Consider the following 23,561-nt stretch of genomic DNA (forward strand, 5'->3'; position numbering starts at 1 on the left):
CAGGCGGCCAAATTTTACGACGAAGGAATTTCGAAGCTCGCCCATCGCAACGTTAAGTGCCTTAATATAAATGGCAACTATGTAGAAAAGTAAAATATAAGTGTGGCTTTCATCTGTATATAATAAAAAAATTTCCAATACTTTATTTATTTTTAATTCCAAAACGTAATGTACTTTGTGGATAGCCCTCGTAAATAAATAAATACATAGAATCAGTCGGTATGGTCCTTCACCTGAGGAAAGCCCAGTATCTCCTATCACTCACGACCCTGATACACCGATATCGGCGGAATGGAGCGATGAATGTCAACCACAGCCGGCAGGCTGCAGTATTTGTAGCTGAAGTCCCCAAACAGGCACCAAGCAGCACATCACGGTTCACCATCAAAGTTAACCTGTAACTAGCGAGACTATCATCCCTTTGGAATGGCCAGACGCTAAACACGAGATGTCCGAAACAATGTTATTTAAAGCCAGACATCACGTCATCGTAGCAGCTTAGGCCACCATTTGCCCTCGTTTAACCAGAGGTGTCAGCAGTCCTGCCTACACCGCGTTGCCTCAATTACAGTCGGTTTTCCCTGTCTCTGCATTTCTCAGTATTAGCACGCCTTGGAGCGGTAGAGCTCGAATGTTGCATGTAATTACTCGGTATTGTAGAGTTAGTGGAGCGACGTTATAGATGCTGTGATATAGCATCGTTTATGTTCCACGCTATGGACCTGCTCGATGTGTTGAAATGGATTACATTAATGTCAACTACGTACTCAATTTTATTTTCAGTGACGAACCAAATATTACCGTTGACCCACCCAGACGTGTACAGGGCTTCACGTGATTTGAGTAAAGTACCCTATAGAAACCGTGGATTTGCAATATTGGCACTCTTCGCGTGCTCTAGATTATACTTGTGACACATGGTCCAAGGCGTACTTGGTTCCTTTACAGTTTGTGTCTAGCAATAACTTCAAATACTTTTAGTGCACATAAGAACAGGGTTACTGTTCAACAACTCTGTCTAGAACAGTTACTTAGCTCATTGAGGTTTCATTTTTATGAGATGCATTTAGCTTTATTAAGGAATCGGATGCATGGTATTTACTCTTTGGAATATATTCCTTGTTTGTAAAACTTACCAAATGAGAATCATGTCGACATATGGAATGCAGGATGTTTACACGGATGAGCGGAACATACACTGAGCCGACAAAAGTCATCGGATACCTCCTAACATCGTGTCGGAGCTCCTTTCGCCCTGCGTAGTGGATCAACTCGACGTGGCGTGAACTCCACAAGTCTTTGGAGGTCACCTGCCGTAGTGCCCATATAGCCGTCCATAATTGCGAAAGTGATTTTGGCATGAACTGACCTCTCAGTTATGCCGCATAAGCGTTCGATGCTATTCGTGTCGGGCGATCTGCATAGCCAAACCATTCGCTCGATTGTCCAGGATGTTCTTCAAACTAATCACGAACAATTGCCGGCCGGTGACGTGGCGGTCATCCATAAAAATTCCATCGTTGTTTGGAAACAAGAAGTCCATGAATGGCTGCAAATGGTCTCCGCGTAACCGAACGTAACCATTTCCAGTCACTTATTGGATCAGTTAGACCAAGAGGAGGAGGAGAAGGGGGAGGCTCAAATGGCTCTGAGCACTATGGGACTCAACTGCTGAGGTCATTAGTCCCCTAGAACTTAGAACTAGTTAAACCTAACTAACCTAAGGACATCACAAACATCCATGCCCGAGGCAGGATTCGAACCTGCGACCGTAGCGGTCTTGCGGTTCCAGACTGCAGCGCCTTTAACCGCACGGCCACTTCGGCCGGCTAGAAGGGGGAGGAAATTAAAGTTTTGCGTCCCGTCGACAACGAGGTCATTAGAGACGGAGCACAAGCTATAATTAGGGAAGCATGGGGAAGAAAATCGGCCGTGCCCTTTCAAAGGAACCATCCCGGTATTTGCCTGAAGTGATCTAGGGAAATCACGGAAAACCTAAATCAGGATGGCCGGACGCGGGATTGAACCGTCGTCCCCCCGAATGCAAGTCCAGTATGTTAACCACTGCGCCACCTCGCTCGGTCACTTGGACCAGGGGACACATCCTATTCCATGTAAACACAGCCCACACCGTTATAGAGCCACAACCAACTTGCACAGCGCCTTCTTGACAACTGAGATTCATAGCTTCGCAGTGTCTGCGCCACACTCGAACCCTACCATCAGCTCTTACCAGCTGAAATCGGGACTCATCTGTCGAGGCCACGGTTTTCCAGGGTCCAGCCGATATTGTCCCACCGCACGAGAGACGCTACAGGCGATGTCGGTCTGTCACCAAAAGCACTCTGCCATACCACATTAAAACCAGATTTCACCACGCTGTTCGAATGAATACGTTCGTCGTACATTCCACATTGATATCTGCGGCTATTACTTGTCTGTTAGCACTGACAACTCTACGTAAGCGCCGCTGCTCCCGGTCGTTAAGTGAAGGCCATCGGCCACTGCGTTACCCGTTCTGACAGGTAATGCCTGGAATTTGTATTCTCTGCCCTCTCTTGACACTATAGATCTCAGACTATTGAATTCCCTAACGATTTCCGAATTGGAGTGTCACATGCGTCCACCTCCAACTGCCATTCCAGAATAACCTCCTCAGAAACCTTCTCGCATGAATGACCTGAGCACAAATGGCAGCTCGGCCAATGCACTGTCCGTTTATACTTTTGTGTACGGCGTACTACCGCCATCCGTGTACGCACATATCGCTCTCCCATAACTTGCGTGTCCTCAGTGTATACTGGAATTGGATCAAGCACTTAAACCAGATTTTTGACAGCAAGACGTGGCGTTGACGGGAGGCTACCGTTCTCATGTGAATTCTCCAACGCGCATGCACCATCCCTCACAAAAAAAGATAACAACAACCCATACATGGAGGTCGTAACTCAGAGCTTGTCAGCAGATGCAGATAATAAAGACAGTTGTGAAACACGATCGTTGAAATTGATGGCTCATCGCGCGCGACCACTGGCGATCATATCAACATTGTGCCCTGCTGCTCTTTATTGTTCCACCGGGTCGCGTGCGGAACATACACAGATGAAGCATTTGCACGTTTTCTGAACAATCGCGATATATCCCGATCAGATATTCACGTGTACTTCCGTAAAACGTTATTGATAGAGCGATTACTTAGTTATATGAAATTTCACAATGAACGCCATCATTTAAAATAAAGAAAATTGATCACTATTTCAGATTTCGGCTCAAAATACCATAGTTTTAGAGAAAATAGCGTGGTAGTTTTCTGTGATGCCTAACTACTGATAGCCTTTGCCACTTAGTGCGCCGGTGCCGTCGGACGATACAATGAGCTTTGAACCGAAATCGGTAGTAGGGGTCAATTTTCTTCATTTTGAATGGCAAAGGTCTGTGCGAAATTACGATGTCTTTAAGGTGTAATGGGCCAAGTGACTTAACTACGTACTTTATTTTACTTTCAGTGACGAACGAAATATTACCGTTGACCGACCCAGACGTGTACAGGGCACCACATGATTTGAATAAAGTACCCTATAGAAACCGTGGATTTTCAGACATGCATTCGTTACATGTCATTTGTTTCTCATATTCTCAAGACTCATTTCCTGCAGTTTCTTCTCACTGTCCAAATCGGCCCTCGCATGAGATTCTAACTGAAGTAATAAACTTTCTGTTATGTATGTAGCGGAACTATAGGCCTCATAGAAAAAGGGTGTCTCGGCTGAGTCACGCAATTTGACTCAAAGAGGAGGCCGCCAATTGTGAAATTCAGATTTGATTCATACTGCGCATAATAAAAGCTCATGGCCAGAGGTGTAATGTGGCAAAGCACCAAGACGCACTTCTCAGCCGTTGTCGAGAAAATCGACAGTTAAAAGAAACCGTTGCAGTGAAATACTCTCTACGATTAATAGTTTTCTACGGCGTCGTGGCGCAGCGGTAAGAGCTCGGGTTTGTAATCCGAAGGTCGCCGGATCGAATCTCGCGCCATGCAACTTTTTTTTTAGTATTTGTTTTTTGTAATTCAAATATATATATATATATATATATATATATATATATATATATATATATATATATATATATATATATATAATTCCCGGCAATCAGTTGCAACAATTATCCATATAATAAGTTGTTGAAAGTCGTTTGTCGTGGAAAAACTGGCGACTTCGAACATCATTATGTTTTCCGCAAACAAAGTTGTATTTCACAAATGTTATTAATTGTTTTCATAATGTTAACCACGTATAGACGTAGAGACGATATTCCGAAACGAATACGCATAGCGTAAGTCAAACGTTCGAATTAGAATAGAGACCCCACGAACACAAATTTGCTGTGGCAGGTATGAAATATAATCTCCGTTACCCGCTCGTTACACTTGAAGGACAGATGTTGAATGGGCCGAAACGAGCCGCCGCATAACAGCTTAGTTGCCTGCTAACTTCGAAAGAAGGTAGATGCGGTCCCTAGCGCAACTTATAACATCGTCGAAAATCAGTGCGGACGGGAGAGCTTTGGTACACCCTGTTAAAAAAACGGAAAAATGGAGGCGGTACAATTGGAGAGCGATCCGCCTTCACCAACATGCATAAGCAATTCATTAATAGTATATATATATATATATATATATATATATATATATATATATATTACAAAAAACTAATAATAAAAAAAATTGCAAGCGCGAGACTCGATCCGGCGACCTTCGGATTACGAACCCGAGCGCTTACCGCTGCGCCACGACGCTGTAGAAAACTATTAATCGTAGAAAGTATTTCACCGCAACGGTTTCTTTTAACTGTCGATTTTCTCGACAACGGCTGGGAAGTGCATCTTGGTGCTTTGCCACATTACACCTCTGGCCATGAGCTTTTATTATGCGCAGTATGAATCGAATCTGAATTTCACAATTGGCGGCCTCCCTTTGTTAGTATCACCACGAGGTGTGGCCACTAATTGCACGCGTTGATCACGTGGGCTCACGTGAGGTTCAATGAACTATAGTTGACGGGATGTATCTGGAACGTCTTAGGTGATTAGAAAGTTAGTAGACAGGAATACAATCAGATACTTGGCTACACTTCAGGATCAGCGGTGAACGTCGATCTTGACTTTGTGCAGTAATATTTACAAGTGCAGTTATAGACTGAACTGCGAATACTTCTTTGCAGTTCTGATTGCTTCACACTTATAGATCAATTGTCAATGCATGAACTGTATGAGGCGCCTGGCTAGATCGTAGCTACTGACTTACCTCAAGGCCAAGCTAACTAGCGTCTCTGCAAAAAGAGATCTCTGAAGCTATAACGAGTGAACCATTCCTATTAAAGTCGGCTCTAGAACTGGGCAGTGCGCTAGCTTGTAAGACCAGCCGAGCGGCGGCGCTCGGTCTGCTAGCGTCGACAGTGGTGACTTGCGGGTCCGATGTGTACTGACGGACCGCGGCCGATTTGAAGCCTGCAGCCTAGCCAGTGTGGTGTCTTGCGGTGACAGCACACTTTCAGTGACAGTATACAAGGATATTCAAATGTACTTCCATAGTTGCGCCAGATTACCGCGAGAAAGCTGCAACAGACGGAGAAAACAGACACATATGATTCAATAGAGCAGCTCGAGCAATTTTTAACTCACATTACAAGTGCTCAGTATGGGCAGCATTTGTGACGCCGCAAACGTGGATATGTGAATGCGTTTCATTGAAGTTGCTGTCCCGAATTGTCTGGGAAGGCGCTGCTGCAGCCCACTTTGGAAATCTGCTTTTTGGATTGCCTGTCTGCAGGCTTGAACTAGTTCCATGCGACAGCGGAGCGGACGATTTGTGCACACGTCGTGACACTCCTGTCTGCTAGTACGACTTCGCCACGGCACATATTACGAATCCAAACTTGGACAGATTCTCTGTCGACCGATACGTGGCATTTATTCTGTACGTCTAGTAGTTTTCATACATGCGTCTTCTGAATCACTGCGGTACTTGCGGATAATCCTTTACAATATGCAATGATTTTATATGATTCTTGAGTTTCTCCCGTCGTATTTGATAATCAAAATATCCACGGGTGTGCTGCCGGTCTATAGTGTCCAACGGGCACAATATTTCGGCGATCATACATGTCGCCACCTGATGATGGCGACATGTATGATCGCCGAAATATTGTGCCCGTTGGACACTATAGACCGGCAGCACACCCGTGGATATTTTAATGATTTTATAGGTTAAAACTGATTTTTTATTTATCCCTTTCACTAGCAATTTTACTTCAAACACATTAATGTATGGTTATTTTACTTAATGTCTTACTCGGAAGTAACAATATGAAAGGATTGTTTCCCAACGTTTCGTTCTCCATGGGGGTTGGGGAGGCGGGGGTGTTTACAGTGGCAGGATGTAAAGTACCTCTAGAGTTTCAGAGGACGACTGCACAAAACCCACAAGGCATACTGAAAACAGACACACATCAGTGGGCAAAGCCGCTCTGCAAGTTTTTAACTCACACTGCAGGTGCTCAATATCCTTTTTGTGGGAGTTGGGAAACGTCATTTCGCAGCGGCAAGTCGTTGACACGATGTGTCCGGAAAGGCGCAAAGGCAGCCCGCTTTGCGAATCTGTTAATTGGGTTGCCTATCAGCAAGGTGCGACCTAATTCGACTTGACAATACGGTGACGAGGATTGGCAATGGAACTTGAGGACACCACAACCTACAGGTGCAATATGTAATTATAAGAATTCTGCTAACATTTAGTAGGCTTCCCTCCATCAACATCTACATCCACATGGTTGCTCTGCAGTTCACACTTAAGTGCCTGGCAGAGGGTTCATCGAACCATTTTCATACTACTTCTCTACCATTCCACTCTCGAATGGCGGGTGCTAAAAAGGAACACCCAAATATTTCCGTTCGAGCTCTGATATCTCTTATTTTATTATGGTAATCATTTCTCCCTACGTAGGTTGTTGTCAACAAAGTATTTACGCATTCGGAAGAGAAAGTTGGTGACTGAAATTTCTTAAATAGATCTCGCCACAAAGAAAACCGCTTTTGTTTCAGTGACTACCACCTCCACTCGTGTGTCATATCAGTGACACTCTAAACCCTATTGCGCGATAGCACGAAACGGGCTGCCCTTCCTTCCATTTTTTCGATGTCCTCCGTCAATCCTATCTCCTAAGGATCCCATACCGCGCAGCAATATTCCAGCAGAGGACGGACAAGCTGTATATTTAGTGAGTTTGTCGCATCTTCTAAGTGTTCTCCCAACAAAGGGCAGTCTTTGTTTCCCCTTCTCCACAATATTATCTATGTGCTCTTTCCAATTTAAGTTGCTCGTAATTCTAAGTCCTAAGTATTTAGTCGAATTGACAGCCCTTAGAGTTGTGCGATTTATCGTATATCCAAAATTTATCGGATTTCTTTAAGTGCCCATGTGGATGATCCCGCACTTTTCTTTGTTTAGTGCCAACTGCCACTTTTGGCACCATACAGAAATTCTCTCTAGAACATTTTGTAATTGGAATTGATCGTCTGATGTTGTTACTAGAAGGTAAATTACAGCGTCATCTGCAAACAATCTATGGAGGCTGCTCAGATTATCACCTAGATCATTTATGTAAATCAGGAACAGCAGAGGGCCTACGCCTTTAGCAGTGGGACACTGATACATAGCAGTAAAATGCAACAAATTCGAATTGGTTCTCCGATAACCCCGTTGGTAGTCAGAAGGTTCAAAATGACTCTGTGCACTACGTGACTTAACTACTCAGGTCATCAGTCCCCTAGAACTTAACACTACTTAAACCTAACTAACCTAAGGACATCACACACATCCATGCCCGAGGCAGAATTCGAATCTGCGACCGTAGTGGTCGCGCGGTTCCAGACTGTAGCGCCTAGAACCGCTCGGCCACTCGAGCCGGCGAACATAACCTGGGACCACTGTTCCAATGACCATGTACTGTGTTCGTTACACCAGGCTTTTCGGGCTCTCCTGTGACCAGAGGTCAGTGGAATGTACCTTGCAGGTCTCCGGGCGAATAAACCATGCCTGTTCAGTCGTCTGTAGACTGTGTGTCTGGAGACAACTGTTCCAGTGGCTGCGGTAAGGTCCCGAGCAAGGCTACCTGCAGTACTCCGTGGAAGTCTGCGGGTACTGATGGTGAGATATCGGTCTTCTTGTGGTGTTCTGCACTGTGGACTATAGCGCATCGACACGTTTCTTGTCTGTTGGAATCATTGCCATAATCTTGAAATCACACTTTGTGGCACACGGAGAGCCTGTGCTATGACCTGCTGTGTTTGACAAGCCTCCAGTCGCTCTAGTATTCTACCCCTCGTAACGTCATCAATATGTCTTCTTTGAGCCATTTTCAGCACACAGTCACCATTAGCACGTGTGAAAGTGTCTGCACATTTACTCGCTACACCGTACTCTGACATGCACCAACACCGCTGCGTATGTGGACTGCTGCCAGCGCCACCGTGCGACGACTGCAGGTCAAATGCACCGCATGGTCATACCCCAAGGTGATTTAAATCCGCAAACCGCCCACCACACCGTTGTTTCACCATGCATCGGCGTTATCCATAATTTATGAGCACGAGTGTAGTATTAAAAGTTACCTGATTGCATGAAGTGATAGTTAAAAGGGTTAAGATGCACAGCGTAGAAGAGTGTGTGAGGTAAGCAAAGCTGTAGTTCACGTTTATTATTGCCTGAGTGTGGTGTGCGTGCTGTAAGACCTTCGTTACACACACCATCAGATTATTAGACTTGTCGCTCTAACGAAGTAGGCGAGTGTCAGCAATATGTCTCGTGGTCTTATCGTGGCGTGTTTATCTTCTGCCGTTAGGTCAGACGATAGAAATACCACTTGCACGCTTAGAGTAGCAGATTGACGGTGACGAACTTTAAACAGAACTTAATTAATTTTCACACACATTTATTAAAATAATAACGATCATAAACCTTACTTAACTTGATTCTGGATGCTATTTACAATTGACAATCTGAAGTTCCTTTAGTCTTGGTACGTTAATCTTATTCTCACATATCTCTGATACCTGACAAAGTGTCTATTTATTTATCTTCATGGCTACGTACAGGAATATGATAACCTTATTAGGCGCAGACTGAAACTTGACTATAGACTGGTACAGACAAATGCAGACTGGTGCAGACCATCTCGTAGTGCGGAGACGGACGAGCGCTGCGCCTGCGCTGTTGTGCTTAGCGGGGCGCGCTCTAGTGGGAAAGTTGTGTACGCGCTGACTACGCGGAACTATGTACACAACACTGAGATAAGTAAGCAAATGAAGAATCGAAAATTGGCATCACACAGCGGTTTCGGCACCGAGTTTTCTGCCGTTGCGCGGTCTGACGAGGCAGGCAGGCAGTAACGCATGCACAGTGCTGTGCGTTGGTAACCATGGTAACGCGGCAGGCGGCGACGATGTGATGTGGCGCGGGCGCTGGCTGCTGGTGGCGGCGGCCGCCGTCGCGCTGCTCCCGCTGGCCGCCCCCGCCGCCCCCAGTGCCGCCCCCAGCGCCGCCCCCGACCGCCGGCGGCTGGTGCAGCTGGCGCTGATCGCGCCCGACGACCCGGAGCACGAGCAGTCGCTGCGCGCCGTGCTGCCCAGCGTGCAGCTGGCGGTGGGCGACGTGGAGCGCCGCTTCGGCTGGCGCGTGCTGCTGCGCTACAACGACTCTCGCTGCTCCAGCACCAACGGCCCGCTCTCCGCCTTCGAGTTCTACACCAAGAAGCAAGCAGGTGCGAGCGCACGGTATCCCGCCAGCTGCCGCGCGCGACTGCCCGCACGCTACCGGCGCCGCGCCGCAGCCGCCGCACGCTTACTCGCTTTAATTCTCACCCGCCGTGTCTTAAGAACGTAGCCTGCGGTACAAACCGTCAGCTTCGATCAGTGGCGATGTCTACATGGCTATGTGACGTCATACCTGCCCGTAACAAACGTTCACTCGGAACATTGCTAACAAGGGAACCTCCCCATCGCACCCCCCCTCAGATTTAGTTATAAGTTGGCACAGTGGATAGGCCTTGAAAAACTGAACACAGATCAATCGAGAAAACAGGAAGAAGTTGTATGGAACTATGAAAAAATAAGCAAACTATACAAACTGAGTAATCCATGCGCAAGATATGCAACATCAAGGATAGTATGAGCTAAGGAGCACCGTGGTCCCACGGTTAGCGTGAGCAGCTGCGGAACGAGAGGTCCATGGTTCAAGTCTTCCCTCGAGTGAGAAATTTATTTTCTTTATTTTCGCTAAGTTATGGTCTGTCCGTTCGTTCATTGACGTCTCTGTTCACTGTAATAAGTTTAGTGTCTGTGTTTTGCGACCGCACCGCAAAACCGTGCGATTAGTAGACGAAAGGAGGTGCCTCTACAATGAGAACATCTCATGTATTTAATGCACTCTCGTCCAAAGTAGCGAACAGTCAACTATCAGTCAGGGAGCCTCGTTAGCAGGAATATTCTCTCTTCCGTGCGCTGTAGTCGACTGACGTCGTGTGTTTCGATGTTTGTTTAGGTGTAGCGTCCCCATACTACGGCGCAGTTCAAAAATGGTTCAAATGGCTCTGAGCACTATGGGACTTAACATCTATGGTAATCAGTCCTCTAGAACTTAGAACTACTTAAACCTAACCAACCTATGGACATCACACAACACCCAGCCATCTCGAGGCAGAGAAAATCCCTGACCCCGCCGGGAATCGAACCCGGGAACCCGGGCGTGGGAAGCGAGAACGTTACCGCACGACCACGAGATGCGGGCACGGCGCAGTTACCTCGCATCGGACGGACGGACGGACAGATAATAATTGTCTGAAAATAAAAAATTAAACTTTTCACTCGAGGGAAGACTTGAATCAAGGACCTCTCGTTTCGCAGCTGCTTACTCTAACCACGGGACCACGGCGTTCCTGAACGCCCAGGTTCTCTGATGTTGCCTATCTTGTGCATGAACTACTCAGTTTGTATATTTTGCTTATTTTTTTCATAGTTCCACACAACTTATTCCTGTTTTCTCGATTGATCTGTGTTCAGTTTTTCAAGACCTATCCACTGTGCCAACTTATAACTAAATCTGAGGGGGGTGCGATGGGGATGTTCCCTTGTAAGTCCGGTATTACACTATCAAATTTCTTTGTCAAATATCTTTGTCCAATATCTTTGTCAAAGATATTTGATGGTGTAATAGGGAACGTTGTCAAATGTCGTCCAATAATTGATCAAATCTAGGGCCTCGCTGTAGATTTGATCAAAGAAGTCGCTTGTCTTCTGTTCACTGCAATGTGACATGTTACCACATGGAGCGCTAGCATCGAGCATTCTGTCGTCTGTAGTGTTTTTATAAACATTGCCGGTAAATACAGTTGGTGTGTGCCGACAACTACAAAATTAATAGACATGTACGAAGCTGATGAGGCGCTTTACAACGTGAGGCACGCTGAATACAAAAATAGATTGCGAAGATTGGAGACCTGACCTGACCTAACCTAACCTAACCCTCTCCTGTAGCAAGGAATCTGAGTATCACAGTGAGCCTGTCTTCTGCAGATGTAGCAGTTGTTAGGTGAATATTGTGCTTTGTGATATGAGGATACACTTCACTGAGCACATACAGAAATGTATGCACATCCATTCTTAAGTAATTGATGTACGACTTGACGTCCTCCATTATAAGCTCACGTAAAAAGTTTTGTAGAATGCTTTTATCGTGTCATCGTAAAACCCACGGCTTCAACCAGGTGTGTTTCTTTTTTTGTCCCCTGCTTCTCTTCCGCAAGAGCACACAGTCCAATTGTGGTACATGCAACTGCTGCGGGTAATTACAAGTTGTTGTCAGCCATCTTGAACTTTGGCGAAAAATATGATGACAATGTAATACCCCTTCTAGCGCTACGTCAAAGATCTTTGTCAAATATATTTGACGGAATATTTGATCACATCTTTGATCAAATATTTGACAAAGAAATTTGATAGTGTAATACCGGCCTAATGACAAACTCCTAATGACCGAGAGGGTTCCGTATTAGCTAGTAAGTTATTGGCATGAATAAAGACGAAACTACGATACTAGCCGTCGGCTTTGAACGTGCGATACACGCGTAAACAACAATCACACATCGTAGGCGATATTTCAGGGTTGGCCAACCTTTTGGCTCGCATGGGCCGTATTGGAAGCAGAAGAGTATTTTTGACCCGTTCATAACGTACTTAGCACTAACAATAACCAGAGAGAAAGAAAGAAACAAAGGGTTGAACCAATGATAGAATAGTATCGTGTGGCTGTAGTTTCAGAGTGAAAATATTCAGTTATCATAACTTTTAACGATCGTGTGACGAACGCTCACTTCTTGGGCCGCATTGAGACTCGTTTCATGCACACATGTGGCGTGTGTGCGGCGGGCTGGAAACCCCTGCGACATTTTGAAACACAAAAGTCACAGACAGTTTTGATTACGAAAATTCACAACACAAGGAGAAAATAGTTCCATTTGGAACTATTATGATGAATCAAACGTAAGTAAGAGAAATATTTCTCGTTCTCGGAAAAAAAACGAAACGAGTATCGTACAAACAAGCTCTACAGTTGCAACGGGCATAACAAAACAAAATACCGACTAAAAATTATTTTTCGTAAATAAATCGTGGCTGGTATCGGAAAATACGCTATACTTTTCTAGCTCAAACGGAGATTGCAATACACATTTTCAGAAGTAAATCTTTAACGCTTTTACAGATAGAAATTCATCCGAAAAGAAACGAATGAAGTGCCGTAAAAAATACTGTACAACTGTAATGGTGACTAGCATGCACGATGCAAAATAAAAATAAAACTAGCGCCGAAAAATACGAGTTAGCTAGGTAGCTCAAGTGGAGACTTCGATATGCGATTACAAATATAGAGACTGATTCAGCTGCCTCTACCCGTGGGTTGTATGCAACCCACAATGCCTTCAAGCAACACTTACAAGATATTCATATTCTCTCACTCACTATGTGATATTTATTAGTATGGAAATGAAGTCCCTTGCTTCTTGACAGAGCGTAGGGGAACGATGCGGGAGACCCACACCACCGTACTAGGCAAGGTCCTAATGGAGGTGGTATGTCGTTGCCTTCCTCCGGCCGTAATGGGGATGAATGATGATGATGAAGACGACACAACACCACCCAGTCATTTCGGGGCAGGTAAAAATCCCTGACCCCGCCGGGAATCGAACCCGGGACCCCATGCTTGGGAAGCGAGAACGAGACAACGAGCCGCGGACCTATTTATTAGTACGACAGAAAGAAATGAACAGGTCCTTTCAGTAGTAAATATTATGCGTTTAAATTTTATACTGGGATACATTTTCACTAGAGGCCATAATTTACAAATTATTCAATGGAAAAGTACAAAACTGACATTTAAACGCGTTTTTCTTAAATAATTCGAAAAAAGTGGCCTCCACCGAAAACGAATTCCTCTGTAAAACTTAACTACATTAAATTTCGTACAAAAATTTCCCGTTTATTTTTTATAGGACCAGTAGTCTGCGCATAGCAAGTCAGAGAATAAGAAAATCTTGCGGATGGTATTTCAAGACACTGCGGGCTGCATAAAATCCAGGATAATAGTGCACGGAAACGATTGTTACAGAGGAAGAAGTTTAACTATTTGTCAAAATGAAAGCGAATAGAGTACAGGAAAATTTTCCTACAGCTGCACTGAGGATCACAATACACACCATGAACTAAAACGAAGTTTGCCGTAAACAAATCTAATCAAGTATCGAAAAATCCTGTTAATCTTTACATCTCAAGTGAGGTTGCGAGACACATTTAGTAATATATGTGCATATCATGAGCAAATCAAAGTAGATATCACAGAAATATAACGTGATTTATGTGAAGGAAAACAGACCGAGTATCGTAAGAAAAAGCATTACAACTGTGGTGGTCTACGACAAATTGCTATAATTAAAATCGCGATAAACTGCGCGCATTACTATAAACATAATTTACCTCGAAAGTAAAGAAAATATAACGACAAAAATCTCTGCTGAAATGCAAATCAAAATAGACACCAATGTCAGAGCAGTGATTACCATTAAATCATTGATCAAAGCCGGCGGTTAGTATTGCAATGATTTCCCAAGGCTCCGCAAAGATATGCCAACCCCAAGCCTTATTAATGTCAGTGTGCTAATGGTCGAGACAGGGCGCTTAATAGCTTAATAGTTGATAGGACACTGTCATAATATACAGTAGAGAATGGTTGAAACGCCCGTCCGCCAATGTGATATAATTTAACCACAATTTCATTAAATGATTTGAAGCTAATACTGGAATGAATTCGAACAAGTATCCACGCCCTACTACCCAATTCTTGTCTAATATGATTCTATGGGGTCTAAAGATGTCGTTATCGGTGGGTCTTGAACGTCGTATGCTCTCTTATTCTTTCATATGTTTCCGAGTAAACATCCGCCGGAAATCAGAAGGCAACGAATTGTTTTAAATAACGCTAAAGTAACAAATGTTAGAACCGAAAATTTTAAAGTAATTAAAGTAAGATGCTGAGAATCGCAAAACAAAGTCACGCCTATAGTGGGAAGTTTGGAAATACACTACTGACCATTAGAATTGCTACACCAAGAAGAAATGTAGGTAATAAACGGGTTATCATTTGACAAATATATTATACTAGACCTGATAGGTGATTATATTTTCACGCAATTTGGGTGCATAGATCCTGAGAAATCAGTACCCAGAACAACCAACTCTGGCCGTAATAACGGCCTTGATACGCCTGGGCATTGAGTCAAACAGAGTTTGGATGACGTGTACAGGTACAGCTGCCGATGCAGCTTCAACGCGATACCATAGTTCATCAAGAGTAGTGACTGGCGTGTTGTGACGAGCCAGTTGCTCGGCCACCATTGACCAGACGTTTTCAATTGGTGAGAGATCTAGAGAATGTGCTGGCCAGGGCAGCAGTCGAACATTTTCTGTATACAGAAAGGCCCGTACAGGACCTGCAACATGCGGTCGCGCATTATGCTGCTAAAATGCAGGGTTTCGCAGGGATCGAATGAAGGGTACAGCCACGGGACGTAACACATGTGACATGTAACGTCCACTGTTCAAAGTGCCGTCAATGCGAACAAGAGGTGACCGAGACGTGTACCAAATGGCACCCCATACCATCACGCCGGGTGATACGCCAGGATGGCGACGACGAGTACACGCTTCCAATGTGCGTTCACCGCGATGTCGCCAGTCACGCATGCGACCATCATGATGGTGTAAACAGAACCTGGATTCACCCGAAAAAATGACGTTTTGCCATTCGTGCACCCAGGTTCATCGCTGAATACACCATCGCAGGCCCTCCTATCTGTGATGCAGAGTCAAGGGTAACCGCAGCCATGGTCTCCGAGCAGATAGTCCGTGCTGCTGCAAACGTCGTCGAACTGTTCGTGCAGATGGTTGTTGCCTTGCATACGTCCCCATGTGTTGACTCAGGGATCGAGACGTGGATGCACGATCCGTTACAGCCATGCGAATAAGATGCCTGCTAGTGATACGAGGCCGTTGGGATCCAGCATGGCGTTCCGTATTACCCTCCTGAACCCACCGATTCCATATTCTGCTAACAGTCATTGGATCTCGATCAACGCGATCAGCAATGTCGCGCTACGATAAACCGCAATCGCGGTAGGCTACAAGCTGACCTTTATCAAAGTCGGAAACGTGATGGAACACATTTCTCCTCCTTACACGAGGCATCACAACAACGTTTCACCAGGAAACGCTGGTCAACTGCTGTTTGTGTATGAGAAATCGGTTGGAATCTTTCCTCATGTCAGCACGTTGTAGGTGTCGCCACCGGCGCCAACCTTGTGTGAATGCTCTGAAAAGCTAATCATTTGCATATCACAGCATCTTATTCCTGTCGGTTAAATTTCGAGTCTGTAGCAGGTCATCTTCGTGGTGTAGCAATTTTAATGGCCAGTAGTGTAGAACTTGCAACGCGTATGGCCTGAGTGGAATCGCAAATTTTAGTCGTGCAGCTGACGCTAAGGTAAACACTCTGAATTATAAGACGATAATGGCTGCCGAACTGATGTAAAGAACGCGAAGTTAATTACGAAGTCTGTTGATATTTATATGATAACAGGCAGAGTGAACCCTGTGTCTGTAGGATATAGGTGCGTTTCGGAACCATTTGACGAGCGATATTGTCAGTTCGACAACGAACCATCTTCTTTCGTGCTTCTCCTATGGAGAATTCGCGTACTCCCAGAGTACATCAAGTGCTTTATCTGTTACGCTCCGAAGCACAGTGCAATTCAGTCAAGCGCTGCACACATCACGTGACCGCTCGGTCGACCTATAGCGCTGCGTTTTTGCGGCCTCAGCTTTGGCTAAATCACGCCGAGATGGCGACGGAGTTGTAAGATGAATATTACCTAGCGCCTCGCGTGCGAGATGAGAATCTGAGCTCACACGTAAATCTCAATTACTGCTCGCGCCTCCCGCGTGGCGTGGTCACCTCTCCCCTCCCCCATTGTTCCGATATGCTAAGCTTGCGGCGGCGATGGCGCAGCGCATGTAGCGGCGGCGGCGGAGTTGGAGCAGATTACGCGATAATCCTGCATGCGTGCAGTTTCTGTACTCCCTCTCGCTGGCGAACAATTTCGCCGTTTACGGTCTTTTACAATTCAGATTACACAGTAAGCGGGAGCGTGTCTCACGGTGCGCCTGCTTAGCTCTTAAGAATTATACATTGTATGTGTACTTGTACTGCAGCGCTGCATGACTCTCGCTGCGATGATGAAGGAGGGACCTGGCAGGTCGCACTACCTAGGGCAGCGCACCGCGACCGCCCCCACCCCTCCCTCCACCCCCGCCCCCACCGCCCCCACTGTGACTGAGGTACCGAGGGGGCGAGAGTTACAGCCAGACAGAGAGCCGCTGGCCACTCTCCAGGGGTGGCCGCAATTTATTTCCGCCCCAGCCAGCTCTGTGCGAGCGCGGTGCGCTGAATTCACAGTTGGGGCAGCACGGCTTCCAAAATGCGTCATGCGGTATTTTTTTGCCAGCCACAGTGCTGTGAACTCGGTGCAGTATTCGCACAGAGCCATTTCCTCTGAGTGCTTTGCGTAACCTTACTTTCAACGTCCACTTTTAATTTCTCGACAGGCAACAGTATTTAACTGCGTTTAGTCTTCCTCGAGCTACCGATAAACGTAATCCTTGCTACATGAAATACTTTAGCAGGGGAGGATCTGGGAGCGGTAAGGCGACAGGCCACAAAAAACATAACACTTTACAAAAACAAGACAAATTTGCTAAAGAAAAATTTTCCAAGGTGTAGTTAGAAACTTACTTTAACATACGAAATTAACACTCTCAAATAAATTCAAGGAATGGCCAATGAATAAATAATATACAGGGTGAGTCAGGAGAACAGACACATGCTTTTAACCGCGATAATAATAGTGATTCTCAACAAAAAGCTTCATATGGACATGTGCCCTATTTCGAATGGTTTATGACACCCAACACATTTAATATAGTATTTGTACGTTTTTCTTTAATAACTGGAAAACCACACCCTTCAGCGGAATCGATTCGCCCATAGAAAATTAAACTGCATTTCCTACAAAACATTCTAAGTTCATTTTTTCTCGATGACTAATATTTTGGCCGGCCGCTGCGGCCGAGCGGTTCTAGGCGCTTCAGTATGGAACTGCGCGACCGTTACGGTCGCAGGTTCGAATCCTGCCTCGGGCATGGATGTGTGTTGCATTCTTAGGTTAGTTAGCTGAAGTGAAGCCCAGGTTAACTCAGTTCTAAAGGACTGATGATGGTTCAAATGGCTCTGAGCACTATGAGACTTAACTTCTAAGGTCATCAGTCCCCTAGGACTTAGAACTACTTAAACCTAACCAACCTAAGGACATCACACACATCCATGCCCGAGGCCCGGGGCTGATGACCTCAGATGTTAAGTCCCATAGTGCTCAGAGCCATTTGAACCATTTTGATTTGAATTAATATTTTGCGCGTAGACGGCGGGAAAATGTTGAAATTCTCTGTAGCTTGGGCAGGTTTTGCTGGCCAGTATGAGATGGTTTCCCGACTTGGAAGACCATAAGTGTCCTGTATCAAATTCTTCGCCTCAACGGCCTCTGTACTACTTTGGCACCTTATAAAGAATGACAATGTTTGAATAATACAGAAGATAAATAACAATCTACATTAAATGTGTAGTATCTTAGTAAGCATTCAGAATACGGCATACGTCCATATGAAGTTTTTTGTTCAGAATTACTGTTGCTATCACTCCTCAAAGCATATACTTTACCTTCTGCCTCACACTGTATATGATTTAAGTTGAATTTAGAAATTGTGAGATCGAGTAAACCTTGACCTCACTTAGGTGGTTCTCAGACGACGTAAAACCATCAACGCACAATATAACTTCAGCTACTACTAGAAAGGAAAGGGAACATTTTAAGGAACCCATGTTCCTATAAAGATACATTAATCATCAACAAACATTTTATTAACTGTTTAATTACCAGCTGTAATAACACGATAAGAACATGCAAGGAACGACTCGGAAACAATGTGAAACATAGAGGAAAGAAATATTTTTTGACCGGTCATAAGTAAGTTAATAAAATGCAAATTTTTCTGCCAAACAACAAGTAGCAATGTTCATAAATTGGTCTTAGATAGAGATTATTCAGAATGGTTTTATAAAATATGTATAAACGAAGTTTAAACAAGAACGCTCTCGATGCTTCACTTAAAACAGCAATCAGTAAAATTAATCTTGAGTATCAAAATCAGCCTAAGGGCAGGACAAACAATATCCATATATTACGAACCTGGCTCAAAGGCGACAGACAGAAATTACAGAGGCATGAGGAATTATACCAATCGAAGTTACTCCAATTGGTAAAGTCTTCAAATGAAGCCGAGGTTAACTCAGATCTGAAGCACAAACTATGAAGAAGATTGTGGCACAGTAGATAGCTCCCAATAGAAACTCATACAGTATACACATAAATAAGCTCATCACACAAGTTCATACGCCCCAGCAATTCCAATTTGTCGGTGATTTCCGTAGACACAAAAAAACAGACGAAGTTCAAAGGGTGCCTTATATCAAATACGAGTGACATGCTTCCTGGGCATGTAAAGTTGATTGAATACCAATACAGACTCGCTCGAAATGATATTCAGTTTTGGCAGTTGGTGATAACATTATTGTCCCCACATGGCTACCAGCACTCTTCTTTTTATTTTGTGACTTTTGGACAGTGCCCACAAGGCGATCTCAACACAGGAAACGTTATACAAGCTACAGTTTGTTTTTAACAATTCAGACTATACATAAGTTTAATCCGCAGCCTGGTACGATGTTACATAGGCTTCAGAAAAGGGCAGGTTCCGGTGTAAAACAAATTTTCGCAGACTAAAACGAGTAAAAGAGACCAAGATTTTACACAGGATACACAAAAGTAGTATGCTGAAGTATAAGAATCCAGCTGGTAACACAGTAAGAACTGATAAATTGCCGTTGATATACGGCAACTGAATCGATATTAATGACTGTATATTTAGAGTAACAATAAAATGTTCTTTTGGATTTCCTGTAAGAATCCTACCAGCACTTGACCTTGGACGGGCATCGTCCAGTTATCAGTGGTCAACGATTGAGGGCAACGTAGATCGCCGTTAAGTCGAAGCAGCAGAGACAGCGCATGCCCACCGTCGGGTTGCGAAAAAGGAGGTTGCTTAGCTACAGGCAAAGAGGTTACATCACGCTTTCGATTTCGTATCGAAACAGATCACGGGTCGCTACAGGTAGAGAGAATCGCTTTCATGACATCTCTAAGGCGTAATCGTAAACCTTTAATCAATCATTAGCTTGGAAAGGAAAAAATCAAGCTGCTGCGTTAAACCATGGTGACGGTGTCTGTCCTTCTCTAAATAATCACCCTTCACAGTGACTCATTTTTATAGCAACGCATGATCTTCGCTGAGACTTTGGTTGTAAAAGTCTGCATTTTTATTGTTCAGAAGACGTTCCACCATGAAAGTCATCTCGTCGTAATTCTGCAAATGCCTGGAATGCAATATTCCGTCATCCGACGTAAGAGGAAGAAATCAATCCTGTCAACAAAATAGGGGGAGGGGAAGGGAAGGCAAAATTTGACATATATAGACGCACACGTGTGACTGTATCCTATGTTGTAGTGAAGCAAACATTCCGCCTTGGACAGTTTCACACTATGCTTCGTCTCGATAGCCTCCACAAAATCATCACGGTAGTACACTCTTGTAACAGTCTGCCCTTGATGAGTACAATGCGCTAACCTGCCAGTCCTAAACACACTGAGCGTCACCTGGATCATCGCTTTTCACTGCAGGAATAAATCTACGTACGTGTCTCCACTGCTGCTTGCTTCGCTTCCTCGTCTCAGGGACGCAGCGTTACATCTATCTACATAAACGCCAATACTTCGGAAGCCACCTTAAGGTGTCAGGCGGAGCGTATTTTGTGTACTAGTACCATTTCCTCCTTTCCCGATCCAGCCGCGTAAGGTTCGTGGGAAGAATAGTTACTGCTAGCTTCCTTGTGGGTTCGAATCTTTCTGATTTTATCTTCATGATATTTTCGCGAAGTACCCACAGGAGGAAGCATGTTGGTTGACTCTTCTAGGGACGTTCGCTTCTGAATCTCAACGGTAGACGGCACTGTGCTGAAGAACGCATCTCTTACAGCAGAGATTCCCAACAAAATTTTCTCGAGGACTCCCTTATCGTGCATTATTGGTACCTTGTCATATCACGGTATCAAGTACCTAAAAAAGCCAAATTAAGAGTCTTTTTATACTTTTTCTATTTCTGGTACTTACAAAAAACATTGACATATTCATTATTGAAAAAAATATTGAGCTTAAAACTTTTTCAATTTACCAATCATTGTTATTGTTAAATTTTTGATTGTTGCTCAAAATCTTTGTCTTCAAATCTGGGTGTTTAGTATAACAAACTCCTTAAAAAAATAAAAATTGAGTGTGAACTGAAACTGACAGGAAAAAATTAAAACTGAGTTTATTGGTCTTTCAAGTGTACTACACTTGAGATAGCATTGAGTAGACATGTATGAAAAACAAGAAAATACTAATTTCATACAAGGTATTATTTGTTTGAAAAAATACAGTTACAGCAGAGTACTCCATCAGTATACAGTTAGTTTTAATTTTCAGTTCTTAGTGAGATGGGTTCAATCTGACCTTTGAGTCCATTATTTCTGAAATATTAGTTTCAAAATTTGAAACTTTCACTCTGAAATCCGACCGCATGTCGAGCCTCTATGTAATTCTAGTTTTGCGCTAGAGTGTGCTAGTGTCAGTTGGCTCTAGGAAGACGCCAGACGCAGAAGTTAGCGTTCGCTAAAGCTCTGCTCATGCAGGAAGCGACCAAAACAAAAAAATCTGTTATCATACGAAATATATTTAATATATTTTTTATTCTAATAGCATCTTGCGGACCCCTCTGGCATTGCTCGCGGACCCCTGGGGGTCCGCGGACCACCTGTTGGGAGCCACTGACTTACAGTGCCTGCCACTGGAGTTGACTGAGCATCTGCGTAACGCTTTCGTGCTTACTAAATAAACTCGTGACGAAATGTTTTGCTCTTCTTTGGATCTTCTGTACGTCATCTACCAATCCTATTTCATGTGGACCCTACACTGACGAATATTCGTTGTTGGTCGAGCAAGTGTTTTGTAAGCTACTTCCTTCCCTGATGGACTAGATTTGCTGAGGATTCTTCCAATTAAGCTCATTCTGTCGTCTGCCTTCCTCGCAATAAATTTTGTGTGGTCCTTCCGCTTTAAATCGACCCACACGCACACTCCTAGATATTTAGTGGAAGTAACTGCTTACAGAGATTGTTCTGGAGTCGTGTAATCATACAATAAAGAGTATCTCTGTCTTTGTGTTCTCTATACATTGCATTTGTTTATGTTGAGGCTGAGTTGCACTCCCTGCACCAATCGTCGATACTGTGCAGCTCATCCTGCATATCGCTACAATTTTCCAGCGTTGCTACTTTTCTGTACACAACAGCATCACCTGCTTAAAATCCTCGTGGAACTTTCGGCGTTCTACTAGTTCATTTACATATATTATGAAAAGTAATGGTGCTGTAAGACTCTCCTGGCGCACGTCCAAAGTTATTTTTACGTCTGAAGACTTCTCCCTGTTCAGAATGACATGCTGTATTCTGCTTGTCAGAAGCTCTTCAGTCCACTCACACAGCTAGTCTGATATTCCATATACTCATATTTTGTTCAGCAGGCGGCGGTGCGGAACTGTACCGAAAGCCTTCCGAATGTCAAAGAGCATCTATCTGGAGGTCTGTATCTGTTGCTTTCTGGATGTCGCAGTAGGGGGTAGCGAGGTGGGCTAAACAAAATCGTTGTTTTCGAAACCCTTTTGGTTCCTATAGATGACATTTTCGGCCTCCAGAAATGTCGTAAGGCGCGAGAAAAAAACAACTGACACTCGTCCGAGACTGAAAACCCTTCTTGAAAACGGCAATGACCTATGGTTTTGCTAGTCATTAGGAACCCTCGCTCCCTAAGAGACCCGCGGTACGCTACTGGTAGGACAGAGCCAAGTTCTTTGGTATACTGTGCTTAGAACTGAAATCGTCACGCCAGGTCCAGTGGTCTTCCCTCTGTTGAGACATTTCAGTTGCTTTCTGTCACTTGGTCACTTATTTCGATACCTGACATTTCGTCGCTCGTACGATGAGATAGAGGAGGAACTACAGTGCGATCTTCCTCTGTGAAACAGTTCGGAAAAAAACGTTTAGTACCTCAGTATTTTCTGTGTCATTCTCTGTTTTAGTGCCATTATGGTCTCAAAGTGTCTGGATAGATGACTTCAGTCCGTTTACTAGTTTGACATTAGACCAGGAATTGTTAGAGTTTTCTGTCAAGTTGGTAGCTAGAGTTCTACTTTCGTATTCGTTGAACGATTCACGGATAGCCATCCTTACGATACTTCTTTGGCTCCGTTTGATTATTGTTTTTCTGTGAGGCTGTGGCTACGTTTGAATTTTCAGTAAAAATCTCTTTGCTTTCATAGCACGGTGAATCTTTTCCATCCCTCACAGTTTCGCTCGGCACATCACTGTCTGAAGCGTATTGTACGATAGTCTTGAATTTTGCTCATTGATACTCAGCATTGTCAGTACTGCAGATGAAATTGGGTTGATGAACCTTCAGATAATCTGAAATCTCTCTTTTGCCTTTCTTGCTAAACACAAAGGTCTTCCTGCCTTTCTTTGTATTCCCGTTTGCACCAACGAATGGGGCAACTTCATCCACGAGGTCGTGATAGCCCCTCTCTGTGGCATTGTGCCACGTCTCCATGTTGACGCGCATTAGTCTGCTAATTCCATA

The 23,561-nt window shown here is 44.3% G+C and overlaps 1 protein-coding gene across 1 annotated transcript in view; it reads left to right on the forward strand.

Moving 5' to 3' along the window:
- The first annotated feature begins 9,620 nt into the window (after positions 1-9,620).
- LOC126481079 (atrial natriuretic peptide receptor 1-like) overlaps positions 9,621-23,561 on the forward strand; it is a 1,220,509-nt gene continuing 1,206,568 nt past the window's right edge. Inside the window, exon 1 of the mRNA XM_050104566.1 lies at positions 9,621-9,818. The gene's annotated coding sequence lies outside the window, so the exon portion shown is untranslated. The remainder of the gene's footprint in view (positions 9,819-23,561) is intronic.

This window comes from Schistocerca serialis, chromosome 5 (genome assembly GCF_023864345.2).
Source record: "Schistocerca serialis cubense isolate TAMUIC-IGC-003099 chromosome 5, iqSchSeri2.2, whole genome shotgun sequence".
In the NCBI taxonomy this organism is placed as follows: Eukaryota; Metazoa; Arthropoda; class Insecta; order Orthoptera; family Acrididae; genus Schistocerca; species Schistocerca serialis.